Source organism: Scyliorhinus canicula, chromosome 8 (assembly GCF_902713615.1).
Source record: "Scyliorhinus canicula chromosome 8, sScyCan1.1, whole genome shotgun sequence".
Classification (NCBI taxonomy): Eukaryota; Metazoa; Chordata; class Chondrichthyes; order Carcharhiniformes; family Scyliorhinidae; genus Scyliorhinus; species Scyliorhinus canicula.
In genome coordinates, this window is record NC_052153.1 from 36331260 (window position 1) to 36347931 (window position 16672).

The following is a 16672-nucleotide window of genomic DNA, read 5'->3' on the forward strand; positions in this document are numbered from 1 at the left end:
AAGAAACAAGGTTCAGACTGGAGGGATACAAGATAGCCAGGAGGGAACTGAAGAAAGGGATTAGGAGAGCTAAGAGAGGGCATGAAAAATCTTTGCAGGTAGGATCAAGGAAAACCCCAAGGCCTTTTACCCATATGTGAGAAATATAAGAATGACTAGAGCGAGGGTAGGTCCGATCAAGGACAGTAGCGGGAGATTGTGTATTGAATCTGAATAGATAGGAGAGGTCTTGAACAAGTATTTTTCCTCAGTATTTACAAACGAGAGGGGCCATATTGTTGGAGAGGACAGTGTGAAACAGACTGATAAGCTCGAGGAGATACTTGTCAGGAAGGAAGATGTGTTGCGCGTTTTGAAAAACTTGAGGATAGACAAGTCACCCGGGCCTGACGGGATATATCCAAGGATTCTATGGGAAGCAAGAAATGAAATTGCAGAGCCGTTGGCAATGATCTTTTCGTCCTCGCTGTCAACAGGGGTGGTACCAGAGGATTGGAGAGTGGCGAATGTCGTGCCCCTGTTCAAAAAAGGGAATAGGGATAACCCTGGGAATTACAGGCCAGTTAGTCTTACTTCGGTGGTAGGCAAAGTAATGGAAAGGGTACTGAGGGATAGGATTTCTGAGCATCTGGAAAGGCACTGCTTGATTAGGGATAGTCAGCACGGATTTGTGAGGGGTAGGTCTTGCCTTACAAGTCTTACTGACTTCTTTGAGGAGGTGACCAAGCATGTGGATGAAGGTAAAGCAGTGTACATGGATTTTAGTAAGGCATTTGATAAGGTTCCCCATTGTAGGCTTGTGCAGAAAGTAAGGAGGCATGGGATAGTGGGAAATTTGGCCAGTTGGATAACAGACTGGCTAACCGATAGAAGACAGAGAGTGGTGGTGGATGGCAAATATTCAGTTATCAGTAGTGTACCGCAGGGATCAGTTCTGGGTCCTCTGCTGTTTGTGATTTTCATTAACGACTTGGATGAGGGAGTTGAAGGGTGGGTCAGTAAATTTGCAGATGATACGAAGATTGGTGGAGTTGTGGATAGTGAGGAGGGCTGTTGTCGGCTTCAAAGAGACATAGATAGAATGCAGAGCTGGGCTGAGAAGCGGCAGATGGAGTTTAACCCTGACAAGTGTGAGGAAGGACAAATATGAATGCGGAATACAGGGTTAACGGTAGGGTTCTTGGCAATGTGGAGGAGCAGAGAGATCTTGGGGTCTATGTTCATAGATCTTTGAAAGTTGCCACTCAAGTGGATAGAGCTGTGAAGAAGGCCTATGGTGTGCTAGCGTTCATTAGCAGAGGGATTGAAATCAAGAGCCGTGAGGTGATGATGCAGTTGTACAAAACCTTGGTCAGGCCACATTTGGAGTACTGTGTGCAGTTCTGGTCGCCTCATTTTACGAAGGATGTGGAAGCTTTGGAAAAGGTGCAAAGGAGATTTACCAGGATGTTGCCTGGAATGGAGAGTAGGTCATACGAGGAAAGGTTGAGGGTGCTAGGCCTTTTCTCATTAGAACGGAGAAGGATGAGAGGCGACTTGATAGAGGTTTATAAGATGATTAGGGGAATAGATAGAGTAGACAGTCAGAGACTTTTTCCCCGGGTGGGACACACCATTACAAGGGGACATAAATTTAAGATAAATGGTGGAAGATATAGAGGGGATGTCAGAGGTAGGTTCTTTACCCAGAGAGTAGTGGGGGCATGGAATGCACTGCCTGTGGAAGTAGTTGAGTCGGAAACGTTAGGGACCTTCAAGCGGCTATTGGATAGGTACATGGATTAGGGTAGAATAATGGAGTGTAGGTTAACTTCTTAAGGGCAGCACGGTAGCATTGTGGATAGCACAATTGCTTCACAGCTCCAGGGTCCCAAGTTCGATTTCGACTTGGGTCACTGTCTGTGTGGAGTCTGCACATCCTCTCCGTGACTGCGTGGGTTTCCTCCGGGTACTCCGGTTTCCTCCCACAGTCCAATGATGTGCAGGTTGGGTGGAATGGCCATGAAAAATTGTCCAAAATTCTATGATTAACCTAGGACAAAAGTACGACTCAACATCGTGGGCCGAAGGGCCTGTTCTGTGCTGTATTTCTCTATCTCTATCTTAGTGTCCAAAATTGCCCTTAGTGTTAGGTGGGGTTAGTGGGTTATGGGGATAGGGTGGAGATGTTGACCTTGGGTAGGGTGCTCTTTCCAAGAACCGGTGCAGATTCGATGGGCCGAATGGCCTCCTTCCGCACTGTAAATTCTATGATCTATGATCTGTAATTATACATGATTTTAATCTGCATATAAATTGGGCAAATCAAATTAGCCACAATACCGTAAGAGGTGGAATTCCTGGAGTGTATATGGGATGATTTTTGGGACCAATACATTGAGAAACCAACTAGAGAACAGCTAATCCCAGACTGGGTACTGTGTAATGAAAATGGAAGCACTGGCAACCTAGTTGTGTGAGACCGTTTGGGGATGAGTGACTAAAATATGATGGAGAGCGAAGCCATTGATTCTGAGACTATGACCCTGAATCTTAATAAAGGGATCCACGATGATCTGGGACAAGAGTTGGCTATGATAGTTTGGGAAACATTACTTAAAGGGATGACAATGGATAGTCAATGGCAAACATTCAAGGAGTGCATGGGAGAACTGCAACAATTGTTTATTCGTATCTGGCATAAACATAAAATGGGAAAGGTGGCCAATCCATTACTTAGAAGGGAAATTAGAGATAATATTTGATCCACAAAAGAAGCATACAAATTGACCAAGATAAACAACAGGTGGGATTGGGAGCTGTTTAGAATTCAGCAAGAAGAGCCAAGAGATTGATTAAGAAGGGGAAAAAAGATTGCGAGAGTAAGTTTGCAGGGAACATGAAAACTGACTGCAAAAATCTCTATAGGTATGTGAAGGGAAAAAGCTTGGTGAAGAGAAGCACAGGCTCCTTCCAATCAGAAACAGTGCAATTTATAATAGGGGACAAAGAAATGGCTGAGCAATTGAATACATACTTTGGTTCTGTCTTCACAAATGAGGACACAAATCAGACACCAGAAACATTGGGAAACACGGGGCTTAGTGAGAGGGAAGAACTGAAGTAGATCAATGTTAGTAGAGAAATGTGGTTGGGGAAATTGAAAGGATTGAAGGCTAATAAATGCCCAGGACCTAATAATCTACATCCCAGAGTGCTGAAGGAAGTCAGCCCTAGAAATAGTGGAGCAAATGTAACTCCACTATTTAAAAAGAGAGGTAGTGAGGAAATAGAGGATGATAGACTAGTAAGCCCGACGCCAGTAGTGGTGAAAATTCTAGAAACCATTATTAGTATAGCAGAGTACTTAGAAAACAGTGGCAGGATCGGACAGAGTCAGCATGGATTTATGAAAGGGAAATCATGCTTGACCAATCTACTGGAAATCTTCAGGGATGTAACTGGTAGAGTTGATGAGGGGAAGCCAGTGGATGTGATACATTTGGACTTTATGAAGGCTTTTGACAAAGTCCCGCATAAGAGATGTAAAATTAAAGGGCATGAGATTGGGGGTAGTGTATTCAGATGGATAGAAACTAATTGGCAGACTGGAAACAAAGACTAGGAATTAATGGGTCTTTTCAAATTGGCAGGCAGTGACTAGTGGGGCTAGGACCCCAGCTATTCACAATATATATTAATGATTCAGATGAGGAAACAAAATGTGATATCTCCAGATTTGCAAATCACACCAAATTGGGTGGGAGGGTGAGCTGTGAGGAGGATGCAGAGATCCGTCCATGTGATTTGGACAAGTTGAGTGAGTGGCCAAAAGAATGGCTGATGCAGAATAATTTGAGTGATGCGAGGTTATCCACTTCGGTAGCAAAAACGAGAAGGCAGACTATTATCTGAATGGCTATAAATTAGGAGAGGGGAATGTGTAACGAGACCTGGGTGTCCTTGTACACCAGTCACTGAAGGTAAACAAACAGGTACAGCAGGGAGTATAGAAGGCAAATGGTATGTTGGCCTTCATAGCGAGAGGATTCGAGTCCAGGGTCAGGGATGTCTTGACGCAATTATACAGGGCCTTGGTTAGGCTACATCTGGAATATTGTGTGCAGTTTCTGCCTCCTTATCTGAGGAAGGATGTTCTTGATCTATAGGGAGTGCAGTGAAGGTTTATCAGACTGATTCCTGGGATGGTGGGACTGACATATGGGAAGAGATTGAATCAGTTCGGGTTTTATTTGCTAGAGTTCAGAAGAATGAGGGAGGATATCATGGAAACCTATAAAATTCTAAAAGGACTAGACAGGGTAGATACAGGTGGGATGTTCCTGATGGTGGGTGTGTCCAGAAACAGGGGTCACAGTCTGAGGATGTGGGGTAGACCATTTTGGACAGAGGTGAGGAGACATTTCTTCACCCAGAGAGTGGTCGGCCTGTGGAATTCTTACTACAGGAGTAGGAAGAATGTGGCCAAGGGCGGGATTCTACCATCTAAAGGCAGAGTGTTGATGCTGTCATAAAAATTGGAGAGTTTAACAACGGCGTCATCAGACCGCTATGTGTCACGATCCTTGCCCTATGGGAGGCCAGCATGGCACTGGAGCGACCCACGCCACTCCAGCTGCCGATACCAGCGTCAAATGGTCGCCGCGGGTCTGCACATGCGTCTCCTTCTCTCCACCGGCCCCGACGCAACATGGCTAGGGCTACAGGGGCCGGCGCGGGGCAAAAGAGGCCTCCACCATGAGAGGCTGATTGCTAGGCCCCGATCGTGGGCCAGGCCTCGGTGGAGGCCCCCCAGGGGTTGGACATCCCTCTTCTCACCCCCCCCCCCCCCTCCCACTACCAGGCCACCCCAGACAGGATGTACGCCGAGGACACACCGGGAAAGACCAGATGGGAATGGTGCTAGTGGTACTCGGGATTTTTGGGCAGCCTCGGCCCATCCAGGGCGGAGAATCGCTGGGGAGTGGGGCTCGACCGGGACCACGCTGGCACCAATGGCCGCTCACCGGAGAATCAGCAGGGCGGCGTTGCACAATTTGCGCAGAGATTCTCAGGTCCAGCGTGGGCTGAGAGAATCTCGCCCCAAAACTGACAGGGCTGGATTCTCCGCTCTTGGGATTCCCCATTGCGGCGGCAGCGCACCCACGCCACGGGGATTTTCCGACGCATGGGGCTGCCCACAAGGGGCTGGTTTAGCTCATTCAGCTAAATCGCTGGCTTTTAAAGCAGACCAAGCAGGCCAGCAGCATGGTTCGATTCCCGTACCAGCCTCCCCGGACAGGCGCCGGAATGTGGTGACTAGGGGCTTTTCACAGTAACTTCATTGAAGCCTACTCGTGACAATAAGCGATTTTCATTTTTCCCATTGGCCGGCTGGCGGGATGGATAAGTCCTCTGTTGGTGGGGTGGAGAATCCCGTCCTGTATGTTTTCAAGAAGCAGTTAGATATTGAACTTTGTGCGAAAGGGATCACAGGATATGGGGGGGGGGGGGGGGGGGGTAGCACAATTACGTTACTGAGTTGAATAATCAGCCATGATCACAATGAATGGCGGAGCAAGCTTGACAGCCAAATGACCTTGTCCTGCACCTATTTTCAATTTTTCTATGTTTCAGTCCTGCCTCATGATACCATTAAACAATCAATGAAGAGTAGCTGAGCATGGTTACTTTGATTTTTCTCAAACTACTAAAATCAATATCAGGGACACTACAAGCATCTTGAAGCTTCAAATGCAAGGGCAGGTTGGATGTGTCTGATCACCCTGACAGTTTTAAGAACCATCCTTGCTTACAGCATGACCCACAGTTTTGCCAATGAAACATGAATACAGCATGTGGCAGTCTGACAAAATAGGTAATCAACAGATAAGTGCAGAATAAACTGCAGACAAGAAATCAGAAGAAAATTCTGGTGAGCCACCTTTGCAGGTAGAAATTATTGTCGACCATGACCTCATTAACAGTACAATCACTGAGGTGATGCATTCACTTAATGCATTATTATGTATGCAATGTCAAATCTAATTGAACCCTAACTAACAGCTGACTCCACACTCAGTGAATGACAAAGCATTCCCTCCCTTTCATCCTCTTTGGTCATAGTTTAGATAATCCCAGGTAACATTCTTGACACAGTTGGAACTGTGAGCAAGTAAATAACCCGTGAAGGTGCCTCGTGTTTCTTGCCCTGTGCATTCCAGTAGTAACAGTGTATGTATCTCGCATCTTGCTCTTTGATCATGTTTCTTCTTGGTATCTACGAGGGATAGGAATCAGTGAGGTGTGTAATTCCTGGGGATCGATTGGGATTAACTTTTGACGAGGTCACTAAATGGTCTTAGCAGAGCAGCACCTTGGTCTATGTGCTACTGATGACATGGAACAATGATCCTGGGACCTGCATGTGTTTCATCATGTTAACATTCAGCTGCCCATCAATGTCTCAATACATCGTGAAGGAGTGTTTAGTGTGCATCTTTGATCATCCACCAACCGCCCATTAAAGTTTCCCCTTTCATTTAATGTTGTCGGAGTGGACTGTGAAGGCAACCATTTGTATTATTTGATGCATCAGGTCATGGACCACCTGGAAGTTAATAGAATAGGACCCCATTTCATTGCTAGAGAAGGTGATTTATTGGCAGGGCCCAGATGACTAAACATATGCCAGTTTTATGCCCTGATGTACAGAAACGCTGGAACACTGTTTCTCACTGCTGTTGCTTTTGCACAGGGAAAGATATAAAATAGTTACTTTAAAGAGAGGGAGGAACTTTGAACAATTGCAATTGCCAAGGAACAGGGTACTAAATAAATGTCCCCTTAGGTGCCACGGACTGAGCTTCCTTTTCCTTTAATTTATTAATGACGCGGCATCATGGTTTGTCCGAATGTTCTCGCTGAAGCCCTGACAAGCAGAGAAATGTGGAAAACAGCAGGTTCTCATCCAACAGTTATTGTAATAATGAAGCAGGGCTACATTGGAGAGTTGGAGATTATTAGAGGGGTGGGAAAGCAGTTGTCAATCTCACAAGCAGATTGAACAAATGAAGTGTTGTTAACCAAATAACGTAATTAATTGCTTTATTCTAGAGAGACAGAAGGCAGGATACTACAGGTCAGTTAGCCAAACATCAGTCAGAGGGAAAATGCTGGAGTTTATTCATAACAAGGTCACTTAACAAGAGCACATAACAAGAGCACTTAAAAAAACCTTAATGTGATCAGCATATTTTTGTGAATGGAAAATTGCTTTTGTCTAATTTATCACAGTTCTTTGGGAAAATGCCACATTACAGGTACTACAGAAAATAAGATCTCATGTAGGGCTAGCGGCTAACATTTTAGTTTGGATCGAGTAACGATTAGTTAACAGGAAACAGCGAGAAGGGATGAATGGGTAATTTTCAGGTTGGCAAGATGTGACCAGTGGTGTGCCACGGAAATCAGTATTGTAGCCTCAACAGTTTTATCATCTATGGGTGGGATTTAGCACCCCATTAGTTGTGGATGCAAAACCTGCAATGGCTGCTAAATCTTACCAGAGGCCAAAAATGAGATCTGCACTGGCAAGATTTCAGAATGCATTCTTCCCAGCTCCTCTCCAATGATACAATCGGGTTAATGCCCAGGAAGGATGCGAACCTGATTGAGGCATTTGAATGCATTGTCGTATACTTACTTCTACTGCCTTCAACAAATCTTCCCACCCACCAGCCGTGGCATCAAGCTGGCGTAAATGAGAATGCTCTCGAAAAATGGGAACCAGGAACCATGGCTTCAGAGAGGGAGGAAGGAGGTGAACACCACGGGGACCAGGGTGTCCAAGGGGACAGAGGCCACTGGGCAGTTCCAAGGGCTGGGAGTGGGTGTTGGAGGGGGGGGTCAGTGGTGTCGGAGAAAGAGGACGCCTGCTGTCGGGCCTCAGTGGCTTTACCCGCAGGGGCAACAATATTGTGGTCGATGTTGATGGTCTTGAGTCTGATCTCTGTGCATGGACGTCCAGGGTGGGGTTGTCTGATGCTGGGGTGCATGTGGGGAACACTGGGTCGGGTGGTATTTGATGATAACCATGCAACCAGGCCATATGGGCTGGGTGGATGAGACCTCAAAAGACAAACTTAGTGCCCACATTGGGTGGGGTTGGTTCATCTGCGGATTAGAAATCTAGTCGGGTTCAAGTATGGAGGGTTGACACCAATGAGCTCTCTGAAATATCCAGCCTACTAAGCAAGGTTCCATATAAGCACAGTCTTTCCCTGAAGGAGAAAACCAATTGTACCCTGCCTGAGCTTCAGGCAGGTGAGACTCATTGGCCCTCAGGAGTTAACTCTGACCAACTTCAGCTCCCCACAGTTTCCGAGACGAGGCTGTGGGTCATCCAGCCCGACTGTCTGCCCCTCTTCCATGGCTTCACTCACGTCCCTGGAGAGAGAGCATGCGGTGTCCACGGGCACGAAGCCTTCCATGCCAGTGGGTTTGCTTTGGCCGTGTTCGTTCTGGAAGGAAATGCTTCCAACCATTTTGTGAAGGTGTCGATCACAACCAACACATATTTAAATCCATTTCTGCAGGGGGGGAAGGGAACCAATGTAATCTAACTGCAAGTTTGTCCATGGGCCATTAACATGGCGGGTCTGTCTTAGCTGACCTTTCTTTGCGTATCTGTCTAGGTTGTTCTGGGTGCAAATTCAACAATTCTCAATGTAGTGGGTTACGTCAGTTTTTAAATCGGGCCACCAACGGAGAGGTCTGAAGTGGGCAAGGGTGGATTCTATCCCTTGGTGTCCGTGTCCGTCATGGAATTGGCAAATAATCTGATTCCTGTCCTGGTGGGGACCACATAAATACCATCCTTTAATATGATTCCCTCGTGTACCATTAAAGTGTCATTGAACCTATCATAGTGAGCTGGGAAGTCGCCTGGATTTCTATAAGCGTGTCGTCTTCCTTTTGGGCCTGTGCCAGGTCTTGAATATTGGTCTGTGAGACCTGGACCGCATATACTGGTGCACTCTCGGGGGGGTGGGGTTGCCAAAAGTGGCCTTGTCGTGAGCCTGCTTTTGCTAGGACGTCTGCTTTTATGTTACTGGGTGGGGAGGAACGGTGATGGCTTCTAACTTTTATGATTCCATATTTGCGATCTTTTGCTTGTTTGAGAATTTGTTTTAGTAATGGCACTGATAGTAGGGGTTTTCCGTTGGCGGATATAAATCCTCTAAATTCCCACAGGGGCTGGAATTCTGTCAAGCTGTTGCAAACATACAAACTGTCCGAAAATATGTCTGCTGGGGTCATGAACGAATCTGGGTGCCTGGGTGCTGCACAATGTATGCAATGGCTGCCAAATCGGCTGCCTGCGAACCTAAATGTCCTGGCATCTTTCACGAGATTTCCTCTCATGTGCGTCCTCTACATAAATGCCACATCTTGTAATCCTTTTCCATTTGGAATGGTGGAGGAGCTGTCGACATAAACTTTAAGAGCTTTATCTGTGGGCTGGGTTCTCTGTGGTTTGATGCCTGTCTTCGTCGGTAACGATTTGGGAACAAAGGGTCCTGTGTTGTGCTTGGCTGCAATGATTTCACACTCGTGTGGGGTTCCTGCATATTGTAAATCGTCGGCCAGAAACGTGTGCATCTTTGTCCTCTTTACTGTAATGTCGCGTCCCTGTAGGAGTAGGGTCCAGCTCGCTGCTCGAATTTGGCTTATTGTACCATTTCTTAGCCTACCGTATAACAGTAGCTGTGTCGGGGTGTGCTTAGTCAAAATGGTAACGGGGTTGAGTCCTGTTATGTACGAGAAGTATTGAACAGCCCAAAAAAGTGCGAGCAAGTGCCTTTCGCAGGCTGAAAATCCTTGCTCTACCGGATCTGAAACTTGTGAGGCATAGGCTACGGGTCCTAAACGATCGTGCCTTTCCTGGTGACGTACGGCCAAAAAGGGTTCAGTCGGTGGTCGCTACCTCTATTGCGTATGGGGAGTGTGGGTCTGGTGCCTGTAAAGCGGGGGCTGTACTTGGGGCGTGTTTCAATGCATCCAAGGCATCCTTGCGCTGTGGAAGTCATTTCCATGGAGCCTGTTTCTTAAGGAGCTTGGAAAGTGGGGCTACTTTTCTGGCAAAACCGTCTATATGGTTCCTGCAGTAACCGACCAGTCCTAAAAATGACAAGTGCTGTAACATTTTAGGACAAGGGCAATTTTACAATTGAATTTATCCATTTCTGCTCTATCTCAACTGTTACCATGCATTATGACCGTACCTAAATAAGTGACCTTTTCTTGGAGAATTTGGACTTTTTTGTGGTTGATTTTACACAATTTCTTTCAGGAGACCTAAGAGTTCCGAAAGAAGTGAAATGTGCTCTTCCTTGGTGTCAGTCTGCAGTAGCAAGTCGTCCACATACTGAATGAGGCATTCGGGTCGGGAAAATTTTGCTAATCCTTTTGACAATGTTGCCTTTTTTACCTGCTATAAAATAGGGCTGTTTAGCACAGGGCTAAATTGCTGGCTTTGAAAGCAGACCAAGCAGGCCAGCAGCACGGTTTGATTCCCGTAACAGCCTCCCCGAACAGGGCGAATGTGGCGACTAGGGGCTTTTCACAGTAACTTCATTTGAAGCCTACTCGTGACAATAAGCGATTTTCAACACCAATTCTTCAAAGTCTTGCTTCAGTTGTATAGTATGTTGGTGAGATCACACCTGAGCATTGTGTACAATTTGTCCAATTCTCAGTGCCCAAGACTCCTCATTTAAGAAAGGCTATAATTGCAGTAGAAGAAATTTAGAGAAGCTTCCACTAATTCCTGGGACAAAGGGGTTATTTGTGAGGAAAGTTGAAACTGTATCCATTGGAGTTTAAGAGAATGACAGCTGATCCGACTGAAATGTAGAAGATCGTGAGGGAACTTTACAAGGTGAATGCTGAAAGGATGTTTCCTCTTGTGGAAGAGATTAGAAATACAACACAAAGGGTCTCCCATTTAAATAGAAATGACCTAATAGGGTGGCACAGTCGCACAGGGTTAGCATGGTTGCTTCACAGCGCTAGGGTCTGAGGTTCGAATACTGCTTGGGTCACTGAATGTGCGGAGTCTGCACGTTCTCCCCGTGTCTGCATGGGTTTCCTCCGGGTGCTGCAGTTTCCTCCCCTAAGACTCGAAAGTCGTACTGTTGTGTAATTTGGACATTCTGAATTCTCCCTTTGTGTACCCGAATAGGCGCCGGAATGTGGCAACTAGGCGCTTTTCACACTAACTTCATTGTAGTGTTAATGTAAGCCGACTTACATAGAACAGCACAGAACAGGCCCTTCGGTCCTCGATGTTGTGCCGAGCATTGTCCGAAACCAAGATCACGCTATCCCACTCCCTGTCATTCTGGTGTGCTCCATGTGCCTATCCAATAACCGCTTGAAAGTTCCTAAAGTGTCCCCACTTTCCAAGCTCCTTAAGAAACAGGCTCCATGGAAATGACTTCCACAGCACAAGGATGCCTTGGATGCATTGAAACACGCCCCACTATCACAGCAAGCAGTCCATTCCACACCCTAACCACTCTCTGAGTAAAGAACTTACCTCGGACATCCCTCCTATATCCCCCACCCAGAACCTTATAAGCTCGCACTTTTCAAGGACACACATCCTGAGTGAGAGTCATCCAGAGTGGGATTGCAACTTGGTAATTTGGTGCAGTGAGGTAATTCGGTGCAGAGTGTAAGGAGGTGCTTTTTAACCCTGGTAAGTGACTGGTAAGTAGTTTTTCTTTTCATTGTCTAATTTATTTATTTTTATTTTGAAATTGTTGTTGTATAAGTTTACCTAAGGTTTAAGACATGGTTGAGATCCCAGACCCGTGTCATGCTCCCCGTGTGCGATGTGGGAGCTCAGGGACACATCCACTGTCCCTGGCTCCTTCACGTGCAAGAAGTGTGTTCAGTTGCAGCTCTTGTTAGACCGCTTGACAGCTCTGGAGCTGCGGATGGACTCACTTTGGAGCATCTGCGATGCTGAGGAGGTCGTGGATAGCACGTTTAGCGAGTTGGTCACACCGCAGGTGAAAGTTACTGAGGGAGATAGCAAATGGGTGACCAAAAGACAGAGCAAGAGTAGGAAGGCAGTGCAGATGTCCCCTGCGATCATCTCCCTGCAAAACAGATATACCGCTTTGGATACTGTTGAGGGAGATGGCTCACCAGGGGAAGGCAGCAGAGGCCAGGTTCATGGCACCGTGGCTGGCTCTGCTGCACAGCAGGGCAGGAAGAAAAATGGCAGGGCTATAGTGATAGGGGACTCGATTGTAAGGGGAATAGATAGGCGGTTCTGTGGACGCAATCGAGACTCCAGGATGGTATGTTGCCTCCCTGGTGCAAGGGTCAAGGATGTCTCAGAGCGGCTGCAGGACATTCTGGGGGGGGAGGGTGAACAGCCAGCTGTCGTGGTGCACATAGGCACCAATGATATAGGTAAAAAACGGGATGAGGTCCTACAAGCTGAATTCAGGGAGTTAGGAGTTAAACTAAAAAGTAGGACCTCAAAGGTAGTAATCTCAGTATTGCTACCAGTGCCACGAGCTAGTCAGAGTAGGAATGTCAGGATAGATAGGATGAATGCAGGCTCGAGAGATGGTGCAAGAGGGAGGGATTCAAATTCCTGGGGCATTGGGACCGGTTCTGGGGGAGGTGGGACCAGTACACACCGGACGGTCTGCACCTGGGCAGGACTGGAACCGATGTCCTCTTTTTCTAGAGCTGTTGGGGAGGGTTTAAACTAACGTGGCAGGGGGGTGGGAACCGATGCAGGAAGTTGGAAGGTAGTAAAACAGGGACAGAAGCAAAAGGAAGTAAGGGGAAAAGTGCAAGGCAGAGAAGACATAGTCAAAAATCTAAAAGGGCGACAGGTACAGTGACTGAGGGGAGCTCAGTGAATAGGCCCAGTAATAACAAAAGGAATAAAACTGGAGATGTTAAGATTCAAAACAGAGGTAAAAAAACCAACATAAGTGTACTTTACCTGAATGCTCGTAGTATTCGGAATAAAGTAAATGAGTTGATGGCACAAATCATCGTAAATGACGATGATTTAGTGGCCATTGCTGAAACATGGTTAAAGGATGGTCACGACTGGGAGTTAAATATCCGAGGGTATCAAACTATTCGGAAGGACAGAGTGGATGGTAAGGGAGGTGGTGTTGCTCTGTTATTTAAGGATGACATCCGGGCAATAGTAAGGGATGACATCGGTGCTATGGAGGATAAGGATGAATCCATTTGGGTGGAAATCAGGAATAGTAAGGCGAAAAAGTCACTGATAGGAGTAGTCTATCGGCCACCAAATAGTAACGTTATGGTGGGGCAGGCAATAAACAAAGAAATAACTGATGCATGTAGAAATGGTACAGCAGTTATCATGGGGGATTTTAATCTACATGTCGATTGGTTTAACCAGGTCGGTCAAGGCAATCTTGAGGTGGAGTTTATAGAATGTATCCGCGATAGTTTCCTAGAACAGCATGTAATGGAACCTATGAGGGAACAAGCGGTCCTAGATCTTGTCCTGTGTAATGAGACAGGATTGATTCATGATCTTATAGTTAGGGATCCTCTCGGAAGGAGCGATCACAATATGGTGGAATTTAAAATACAGATGGAGGGTGAGAAAGTAAAATCAAATACTAGTGTTTTGTGTTTAAACAAAGGAGATTACAAGGGGATGAGAGAAGAACTAGCTAAGGTAGATTGGGAGCTAAGACTTTATGGTGGAACAGTTGAGGAGCAGTGGAGAACTTTCCAAGCGATTTTTCACAGTGCTCAGTAAAGGTTTATACCAACACAAAGGAAGGACGGTAGAAAGAGAGAAAATCGACCGTGGATATCTAAGGAAATAAGGGAGAGTATCAAATTGAAGGAAAAAGCATATAAAGTGGCAATGATTGCTGGGAGATTAGAGGACTGGGAAATCTTTAGGGGGCAACAGAAAGCTACTAAAAAGCTATAAAGAAGAGAAAGATAGAGTATGAGAGTAAACTTGCTCAGAATATAAAAACAGACAGTAAAAGTTTTTATAAATATATAAAACAAAAAAGAGTGGCTAAGGTAAATATTGGTCCTTTAGAGGATGAGAAGGGAGTTTTAATAATGGAAAATGAGGAAATGGCTGAGGAACTGAACAGGTTTTTTGGGTCGGTCTTAGAACATAGAACATAGAACAGTACAGCACAGAACAGGCCCTTCGGCCCTCAATGTTGTGCCGAGCAATGATCACCCTACTTAAACCCACGTAACCCGTATCCCAACAATCCCCCCATTAACCTTACACTACGGGCAATTTAGCATGGCCAACCCACCTAACCCGCACATCTTTGGACTGTGGGAGGAAACCGGAGCACCCGGAGGAAACCCACGCACACACGGGGAGGACGTGCAGACTCCACACAGACAGTGACCCAGCCGGGAATCGAACCTGGGACCCTGGAGCTGTGAAGCATTGATGCTAACCACCATGCTACCGTGAGGCCCAAAAAGGATTGCCGTTTTCATCCAGGAGAGGTACAAACTCCCCGTCGGGGAATTGAACCCCGGTCTCCCGCGTGACACGCGGGGATACTAACCACTATACTAACGAGGAACTGCGTGTCTTCACAGTGGAAGACACAAATAACATGCCAGCGACTGATAGAAATGAGGCTATGACAGGCGAGGACCTTGAGAGGATAGTTATCACTAAGGAGGGAGTGATGGGCAAGCTAATGGGGCTAAAGGTAGACAAGTCTCCTGGCCCTGATGGAATGCATCCCAGAGTGCTAAAAGAGATGGCTAGGGAAATTACAGATGCACTAGTGATAATTTACCGAAATTCACTAGACTCTGGGGTGGTCCCGGTGGATTGGAAATTAGCAAACGTGACGCCACTGTTTAAAAAAAGGAGGTAGGCAGAAAGCAGGAAATTATAGGCCAGTGAGCTTAACTTCGGTAGTAGGGAAGATGCTGGAATCTATCATCAAGGAAGAAATAGCGAGGCATCGGGATAGAAATTGTCCCATTGGGCAGACGCAGCATGGATTCATAAAGGGCAGGTCATGCCTAACTAATTTAGTGGAACTTTTTGAGGACATTACCAGTGCAGTAGATAATGGGGAGCCAATGGCTGTGGTATATCTGGATTTCCAGAAAGCCTTTGACAAGGTGCCACACAAAAGGTTGCTGCATCAGATAAAGATGCATGGCATTAAGGGTAAAATAGTAGCATGGATAGAGGATTGGTTAATTAATAGAAAGCAAAGAGTGGGGATTAATGGGTGTTTCTCTGGTTGGCAATCAGTAGCTAGTGGTGTCCCTCAGGGATCCGTGTTGGGCCCACAATTGTTCACAATTTACATAGATGATTTGGAGTTGGGGACCAAGGGCATGTGTCCAAGTTTGCAGATGACACTAAGATGAGTGGTAAAGCGAAAAGTGCAGAGGATACTGGAAGTCTGCAGAGGGATTTGGATAGGTTAAGTGAATGGGCTAGGGTCTGGCAGATGGAATACAATGTTGACAAATGTGAGGTTATCCATTTTGGTAGGAATAACAGCAAACGGGATTATTATTTAAACGATAAAATATTAAAGCATGCCGCTGTGCAGAGAGACTTGGGTGTGCTAATGCATGAGTCACAGAAGGTTGGTTTACAGGTGCAACAGGTGATTAAGAAGGTAAATGGAATTTTGTCCTTCATTGCTAGAGGGATGGAGTTTAAGACTAGGGAGGTTATGTTGCAATTGTATAAGGTGTTAGTGAGGCCACACCTGGAGTATTGTGTTCAGTTTTGGTCTCTTTACTTGAGAAAGGACGTACTGGCACTGGAGGGTGTGCAGAGGAGATTCACTAGGTTAATCCCAGAGCTGAAGGGGTTGGATTATGAGGAGAGGTTGAGTAGACTGCGACTGTACTCGTTGGAATTTAGAAGGATGAGGGGGGATCTTATAGAAACATTTAAAATTATGAAGGGAATAGATAGGATAGATGCGGGCAGGTTGTTTCCACTGGTGGGTGAAAGCAGAACTAGGGGACATAGCCTCAAAATAAGGGGAAGTAGATTTAGGACTGAGTTTAGGAGGAACTTCTTCACCCAAAGGGTTGTGAATCTATGGAATTCCTTGCCCAGCGAAGCAGTTGAGGCTCCTTCATTACATGTATTTAAGGTAAAGATAGATAGTTTTTTGAAGAATAAAGGGATTAAGGGTTATGGTGTTTGGGCCGGAAAGTGGAGCTGAGTCCACAAAAGATCAGCCATGATCTCATTGAATGGCGGAGCAGGCTCGAGGGGCCAGATGGCCTACTCCTGCTCCTAGTTCTTATGTTCTTATGGTTATGCCTCCTTGTAATAGCTACATCCACCGAGGAAATAGTCTCTGAACGTCCACTCTATCTATCTCCCTCATCATCTTACAAACCTCTATTAAGTCACCTCTCATCCTCCTCCACTCCAAAGAGAAAAGCCCTAGCTCCCTCAACCTTTCCTCAGAAGACCTATCCTGCAAACAGGCAGCATCCTGGTAAATCTCCTTTGCACCCTTTCCAATGCTTTCACGTCCTTCCTATAATGAGGTGACCAGAACTGCACACAATACTCCAAATGTAGTCTCACCAGGGTCATGTACAGTTGCAGCATAACCCCACGGCTCTT

The 16672-nt window shown here is 46.1% G+C and overlaps 1 non-coding gene across 1 annotated transcript; it reads right to left on the reverse strand.

Annotated features, from left to right (window-relative positions):
- Positions 1-14557: 14557 nt before the first annotated feature.
- Positions 14558-14629, reverse strand: trnad-guc. Its single transcript has one exon. It is a non-coding gene; the product is annotated as a tRNA-Asp (tRNA).
- Positions 14630-16672: the final 2043 nt, after the last annotated feature.